Raw genomic sequence first — 8454 nt, forward strand, 5'->3', positions numbered from 1 at the left:
TTTATAGAAAAAAGTAGCAGCATTTATGGCACTAAATTAGTATCACTGGATTCGTTTTGAAATGTAGTTTCACAATGTACCAATTTGATGTCATATATGCTACTATTCTTTTCTATAAAATTGATCAAAATTTTAAAACTTTGACTTAATACAAAAGCTAGATGTACACTTATTTGCGGACAGAGGGAGTAGTAATTTGTCCAGAGCCGGTCAGGTAATGATGTCACAAGCCAAATAAGCAGATGGGACAAAGTAATTTTCTATTGTCATCTGAACACAAATAAGTTAGTGCAATAATCATGCAAAAACCTGATGGTTGGGGCAACACATACGAACAAGGCGACCTATAATTAGAGAAACAAAGTGGCTTGGTATAATGTTACACTTCTCTGTATGCACCGAAGCATCAGGTCTTGCCAAAAAGCTTTAAAATGGTTGGTGTCTCGCATCTTTCAGTCTTCTTGGAACGTCCCTTGCATATACCCATTGGTCAGAGTTCATAAAATCGTTATAGTGAATAATACTATAAAACTATAGAGATAAAACTGAAAGCAAGAACTGGGCTTATCACATCCTTTGCTGGCATGCATGATCATGAATTTTGGAATCAGTAACCTAACAATTAAGTGGAATACTTATAAAAAAAGGCAATGGGTTAATCTCAAACAATATACTTGCAGGAAGCTTGCAGAATGAACTGCTTGAGCTTAAAGACATATTTTACAACTACAAATTGTAGTTGGCAAAACATTAAAACATGGATAGATTCTTACCAACAACCCGCTGAATGAGGCATGATGGTCCAAGAGAAATAAAGCAATGTTGTTTCCTAGAGGAGAACACACACCGATTCCCTATACTCATGTCATGTATGCCTTGCTTGAGTCCATGTATATTTAATGTGCTCTTTCGCTAGAGAATATTATTAGTTACACTAAGTTTTCTTTTCCGAAATAGTCGCCAAAAAAATCACTATCATATTTATATATAGCCATTGTTTTCGGGAAGAACTCAATTCTGCTTTTTGCCAGTTCTGAATTTGTTTTCTAGCATGCATACTTGTAGTCTATAACACTGAACACCATGACCATTAGCTTTTTAGCTTCTTTTCTCACAACTTACCAGCTAGTGAAATGACATGGGTGCAATGTACGAATCTATTACATAGTCCTAAAACCAGTAATTGGCTATCTATATGTCCAGCAAATGTAACCTGCACATGAAAGAACCTAAGCATGGATTTCATGATCTATATAACACACTTATAACTCCAAATAGCTTATTATCTTCAACAAAATTGGTCTATTACAATCAATTTAGAGCAGAACACGATCTACTACTGACGTGGAGGAACTAAATTTTTGGAACGAAATAAAAATTTGTAATGTCAGTATTAAACTTGTAGTTTAGCTATGATCAAAACTACTAAATTTTGGACCGAAATCAAAATTTAATACACAATAATTTGCCTCAAGATAGTAAATTGCTACGTAGTTATATAAACTGACCAAGAGTAGGCGATACTGAACAGCTCCGGTGGCGAAGACCTGGTTGCCGACCATCATGATGAAAGGAGATGCATGGCGCATCAACATGCATGCCAATGGCGAAAGGTAACCTGACATCGAGGAACACCAGCGACACTACATGACTACTTGGCCTATTCGAATCCACGACCACCCACCTCTGTACAAAAATTGTGTTCCTGATAAAAAAATGTTACTTGCACGAAAGCAAGCACACAGTCAAGGATATATGGTAAAATCAAATTACCTCTTTGGACAGGATGTTCAGCCTCATGATCTCTTCTATATCTACAGCCTCTCTGCAAAAACGGAAAACCAAATTAGCAATTTGGGAGGAACACGACCAGGTGAAACGTATGGTGATGTTGACTGGAAGTTTGGAGCAGAAATCATTAGGATTGAGGTTTCTCACCTCCTACCGTGCAATCCCCACCTACACACATGGAACTAAAACCAAAATAGCCCAAACATGGATCACCATCGCCATACATGGCCTTTGTCAGCCGGAAGAATCACCCGGGCCAGCCACGGCCGGGGAACCTGCCCGTGCTCATGAGACACCGTAGTGACCGCAGCCTCTTGAATTGGATGGAGAAGAAGAACAGCTCATACCATCAAGCCCTCCTCACACCTACAGTCACCCATCCGCCTCGACGACGAGCTATCGCCGCTGCCACCCCAGGGAGCAGCGTCGGCCACTCCTATACAAAGCGCCCCAAGTAGGAAGTCGAGCGCCCGACCTCGCGCCATCTACAGAGGCCACACCGGCAGCACGAGGAAGAGGCCGGAGAGATCCCTTTATTCGGCTTCATCCTAGCCTGCCTACCACTACCAAAACCACAAAACCTAGATCGTGCAGACCTAAAACATACCTCTGTGGACAGATCCGTGTTCCCATCAGCAAGCCGACACCTAATCGGCCGCCGGAGGCGAAGGGGATCGGTGGAATCGCCGCGCTGTGAAGAATGACGTAAACCGCTACGGCACAGGTGGGGTAGCTATGAATAAAACGTAAAATTACACTGCTCTGGGTGACAATTTACGGCGCTAGGATGGTGGCCTGGTCCAGCCCCGATACGTGGCTCGGTCGATCGACCAAGGCGATGAATTACTTATTCTTTACCCTGGGTCATTAATAGACTTTATATATATATATATATATATATATATATAAATGGTTGTTTATTTCGAGGAGTACGTGCTCTCGCTCCTCATATACCACATAGATGAATCTTTTATAGCTTATTATTATTTTTAATATACTTCATTAATAATTACTAAATACCCTAAAATGGATTTCATGAAAAAAAAATCATGTGTGCCTCATATTTTCAGAGGTTTACGTATATACTGATTTGTTTGTACGTGAAAAAGGTATATTGCAAAAAGTATGTCGTAAATGATATTTTTTTCAACAAAACTTGTATTGAGGTATTTTAGAATATTTAATGAAGTATATTGAGAATGATAAGGGGTATAATCAATGCATACACGAGGTATATTGAAGATGGGAATACATACTCCCAAGAGTACAGAAAATGAGTCATATATATATATATATATATATATATATATATATATATATATATATATATAGTTCTGTATGCAATCTCATCGCACACAACACACACGTCTTGTTAAGTTGAACCATTTCTGTTCTCTTGTGTCAACGCAAACAGTTTATCCGAGTGAACCGCATGTCATATATCACACACTTTGATCTGGCTGACCGTTTCTTTTGTGTTGCCTAATCACAAACAGTTCATCCGAGTGAACCGTATGCTGTCTATCGCACACACCTTCATCTGGCTGCCCGTTTTTTTGTGTTTCCTAATCACAAATAGTTCATCCAAGTGAACCGTATATTGTGTATCACACACGCCTTCATCTGGATGTCTGTTTCTTTTGTTCCTCCTCATTGCAAACAGTTAATTGAACTAAACCGTATGCCCTTCATCGCACACGCAACTAAAATCTAAACCGTCTTTGATGCATCCTCCATCGCAAACGTTTTGCACCTTTTTTTTGACGGTTTTCATACACCACCGTTTGCGATTATTGCATCACACATAGTTTCTCGAAGGGTCTCTGATTGTAGTGTCGCGTTAGCAGCATCCTGCAGTAGTGGAGGGATAGATGCCAATCCCGAGAAGATCGGTGCAATTCTCTTAATGAAATACTCTATGCGTGTGCATGATGTTCAGAATCTCACTGGTTGTTTCGCCGCGCTGAGTCGGTTCATTTCTCGTTTCGGTGAAAATGCACTGCCTCTTTACCGACTGATGAAAAAGTCTGACACGTTCGAGTGGAATCCCGAAGCCGAAGCAGCGTTTGTGGAGCTCAAAGCCCTGCTCTCCACCCAGCCGGTGCTTGCTGCTCTAAACAACAAATAGCCTCTACTCTTATACATTGCGCCCACTAGTCAAGTCGTCAACACAGTGCTCACAGTGGAGCGAGAAGAAGAAGGCAAGACCTATAAAGTTCAACGGCCGGTGTACTATATCTCTGAAGTCTTGACTCCATCCAAGCAAAGGTATCCGCATTACTAGAAGCTTGTTTATGGAATCTACTTGACTGCAAAGAAGGTCTCGCATTATTTCCAAGACCACTCGGTGTCAGTCGTCAGTGATGCTCCATTGTCCGAGATAATGAACAATCGAGATGCAACTGGTCGAGTGGCTAAGTGGGAAATTGAACTTCTCCCTCTGGATATCGAGTTCGAAGCGAAGAAGGCGATCAAAATCTCAAGCACTCGCAGATTTCTTGGCCAAGTGGATTGAGCAGCAATAGCTGATTCAGATTCACTCAGAACACTGGACTATGTTCTTCGATGGGTCTAAGATGTTGAATGGTTCTGGTGCTAGAGTGGTCCTGGTGTCCCCAAGAGGCGATGAGCTCAGTTATGTCCTCCAGATTCACTTTGATTCCTCCAATAACGAAGCTGAGTATGAAGCACTTCTCTATGGGTTGCGTATGGCTATCTCACTTGGCATCCATCGCCTGATGGTCTACGGTGACTTGGATTTGGTGGTCAATCAAGTGATGAAGGAGTGGGACGTCAAAAACCCTGCCGTGACTGGATACTGCAATGCAGTGAGGAAGTTAGGGAAAAAGTTTGAGGGATTGGAGCTTCACCACATTCCCCGAATCAAGAATCAAGTAGCCGACGATCTGGCAATGATAGGCTCCACTCGGAAGCCTATCCCCAGCAATGTGTTTCTTGAGCATCTCCATTCCCCATCGATGCAAGAAGATCCTTTCACTAAAGAACCTCCCCAAGCAATAAGTCCTACCAATCCGACTAAAATCAAGGTACCAGCAGTTATTGATCTAGTCATGGAGATCCTAGTGATCACCCCGACTGGATAGTGCCATACATTTCATATCTGCTCAGGCAGGAGCTTCTAGAAGATGAAGTTGAAGCACATCAGATTGTCCGCAGATCCAAGGCTTTCAGTGATTAATAGGCAGCTCTATAGAGAAAGTGTTACCGACATAGCTCAACGATGTATTTCTCCAGAAGAGGGTGACTGATTTTGGAAGAGATCCTCTCGGGGAATTTTGGTCACCATGCGTCCTCTAGGACCATCGTGGCCAAAGCATACCGAGCGGGATTCTACTGGCCACGAGCCAATGAAGTTGCAAAGGAAATTGTTCACTGATGTGAAGGATGCCAGTTCTACGCAAACATGTCCCACAAGCCCGCATCTGCCTTGAAACCCATTCCACTCGCCTGGCCATTTGCTGTGTGGGGATTGGACATGATTGGGCCGCTCAGGACCGGCAGAATTAGTTTCACTCATCTACTTGTAGCAGTCGACAAATTTACCAAGTGGATTGAGGCCAAGCCTATCAAGAAGTTGGATTCAAGCACAACCATCAAGTTTATAAAAGAGCCGATATTCAATATGGAGTTCCGCACAACATTATCATAGACAACGGCTCAAACTTCGATTCAGAAGAGTTCAGAGAGTTCTGCGCTTCCCAGGGCAGTCGGGTAGATTACGCATTCTTTGCGCACCCGCGGTCAAATGGTCAACCTGAAAGAGCAAATGGTCTGATTCTCCAAGGTTTGAAACCTCGATTCATGCACGACCTTGAACACGCAGCTGGAGCTTGGGTGACTGAACTGCCGTCTGTTTTGTGGGGATTGAGGACTACTCCCAACCGATCAACTAACCGAACCCCTCTCTTCATGGTGTATGGAGCCGAAGCCGTGCTACCTAGCAATCTGTTTCACAATGCACCTCGAGTGGAACTTTATTTAGAGGCTGAGGCTGAGCAAGCGCGCCAAGACGTCGTAGACCTTTTGGAGGAAGAACGGGAGATGGCTTTTATTCAGTCGACTATTTATCAACAAGATCTTCGTCGATTCCATGCAAGGAACGTCAAGGGTCGAGCATTTCAAGAAGGCGACCTAGTGCTCCCAGTGGACCAGCAGCGACCGCACAAACTCGGCCCTGCGTGGGAAGGCCCTTTCGTCGTCATCCAAGGTGCTTCACAATGGAACCAATCACCTTTACAACCTAACTCAGAAGAAAGATGAGCCCCGCTCCCGGAACGCAGATCTTCTTCATCATTTTTATACTTAACAGTCAAATTGTCAGGATGTAATAAGAGTACTTGTTAGATCGTTTATGAAAACATGATTCGTGCAGTCTCTTAATGATTGTTCTCACATAAACATGTGTTCAAATCCCCCAGTGAGTGACTTAGCTGCGGAACCCGTTTTCGCCTAAGTTAAAAAACTACTCCGAGTGGAGAGCAATCTTCCCACTCAGGGGCTTAGCCGCGAACCAGTTTCGCCTAAGTTAAAAAACTACTCCGCCTAAGTTAAAAAACTACTCCGAGTGGAGATCCTCCCACTCAGGGGCTTAGCCACGAACTAGTTTCGCCTAAGTTAAAAAACTACTCCGAGTGGAGAGCAATCCTCCCACTCGGGGGCTTAGCCGCGAACCAGTTTCGCCTAAGTTAAAAAACTACTCCGAGTGGAGAGCAATCCTCCCACTCGGGGGCTTAGCTGCAAACCAGGTTCACCTAAGTCAAAAAAATACTCCGAGTAGAGAGCAATCCTCCCACTCGGGGGCTTAGCCACAAACCAGCTTCGCCTAAGTTAAAAAACTAATCCGAGTGGAGAGCAATCCTCCCACTCGGGGGCTTAGCCATGAACCAGCTTCGCCTAAGTTAAAAAAAACTACTCCGAGTGGAGAGCAATCCTCCCACTCGGGGGCTTAGCCATGAACCAGCTTTGCTAACTTAAAAATCTACTCCGAGTGGCGAGCATCCCTCCCACTCGGGGGCTTAGCCGCGAACCCGTTTCGCCTAAGTTAAAAAAACTACTCTGAGTGGTGAGCATCCCTCCCGCTCGAGGGCTTAGCCGCGAACCAGCTTTGCCTAAGTTAAAAATCTACTCCGAGTGGCGAGCATCCCTCCCACTCGGGGGCTTAGCCGCAAACCAGCTTCGCCTAAGTTAAAAATCTACTCCGAGTGGTGAGCATCCCTCCCACTCGGGGGCTTAGCCGCGAACCCGTTTCACCTAAGATAGAAAAACTAATCTAAACGGAGAGCAATCCTCCCACTCGGGGGCTTAGTCACGAACCAGTTTCGCCTAAGTTAAAAAACTACTCCGAGTGGAGAGCAATCCTCCTACTCGGGGGCTTAGCCGCGAACCAGTTTCGCCTAAGTTAAAAACTACTCCAAGTGGAGAGCAATCCTCCCACTCGGGGGCTTAGATGCGAACCAGTTTCGCCTAAGTTAAAAAACTACTTCGGGTGGAGAACAATCCTCCCACTCGGGGGCTTAGCCGTGAACCAGTTTCGCCCAAGGTAAAAAACTACTCCGAGTGGAGAGCAATCCTCCCACTCGGAGGCTTAGCCACGAACCAGTTTCGCCTAAGTTAAAAAACTACTCCGAGTGGAGAGCAATCATCCCACTCGGGGGCTTAGCCAGAAACCAGCTTCGCGTAAGTTAAAAAACTACTCCGAGTGGCGAGCAACCCTCCAACTCGGGGGCTTAGCCACGAACCCGTTTCGCTTAAGTTAAAAACTACTCCGAGTGATGAGCATCCCTCCTACTCAGGGGCTTAGCCGCAAACCAGCTTCGCCTAAGTTAAAAATCTACTCCGAATGGTGAGCATCCCTCCCACTCGAGGGCTTAGTCGCGAACCAGTTTCGCCTAAGTTAAAAAACTAAGTTCAAAAAAACCCGTTCACCCGAAGCATGCGGTAAACAGGAAAGCAAATATTCGGATAAATCCATCGAGTTCATGAACGCAAGCAAAAGTGCTCGGGCGTCGGGCCCGAATGAGTCTAATGGTTAAAAGATCACTCAGCTTTCTGATGGCCCACGAGTATAGGGGATCTATCGTAGTCCTTTCGACAAGTAAGAGTGTCGAACCCAACAAGGAGCAGAAGGAAATGATAAGCGGTTTTCAGCAAGGTATTCTCTGCAAGTACTGAAATAAGTGGTAACAGATAGTTTTGTGATAAGGTAAATTGTAACGAGCAACAAGTAACAAATGTAAATAAAGTGCAGCAAGGTGGCCCAATCCTTTTTGTAGCAAAGTACAAGCTGGAACAAACTCTTATAATAGGAAAAGCGCTCCCAAGGAAACATGGGAATATCATCAAGCTAGTTTTCATCACATTCATATGATTCGCGTTTGATACTTTGATAATTTGATATGTGGGTGGACCGGTGCTTGGGTGCTGTTCTTACTTGAACAAGCATCCCACTTATGATTAACCTCTATTGCAAGCATCCGCAACTGCAACAAAAGTATTAAGGTAAACCTAACCATAGCATGAAACATGTGGATCCAAATCATCCCCTTACGAAGCAACGCATAAACTAGGGTTTAAGCTTCTGTCACTCTAGCAACCCATCATCTACTTATTACTTCCCAATGCCTTCCTCTAGGCCCAAATAAT

At 44.3% G+C, this 8454-nt stretch overlaps 1 long non-coding RNA gene across 9 annotated transcripts; it reads right to left on the reverse strand.

Annotated features, from left to right (window-relative positions):
- Positions 1–235: 235 nt before the first annotated feature.
- Positions 236–2631, reverse strand: LOC147970888 (uncharacterized). 9 transcript variants are annotated; one of them, XR_015604353.1, is made up of 4 exons: positions 2399–2621; positions 1774–1825; positions 1509–1686; positions 236–472 (listed from the first exon to the last, which is right to left on the reverse strand). It is a non-coding gene; the product is annotated as an uncharacterized LOC147970888 (long non-coding RNA). The 9 variants fall into 9 exon arrangements; XR_015604361.1 differs by having other exon boundaries at positions 236–460; positions 1509–1705; positions 2399–2620; XR_015604359.1 differs by having other exon boundaries at positions 236–460; positions 1509–1825; positions 2399–2631.
- Positions 2632–8454: the final 5823 nt, after the last annotated feature.

This window comes from Triticum urartu, chromosome 5A, assembly GCF_056163025.1.
Source record: "Triticum urartu cultivar PI428250 chromosome 5A, HENAU_Tu73, whole genome shotgun sequence".
Taxonomy (NCBI): Eukaryota; Viridiplantae; Streptophyta; class Magnoliopsida; order Poales; family Poaceae; genus Triticum; species Triticum urartu.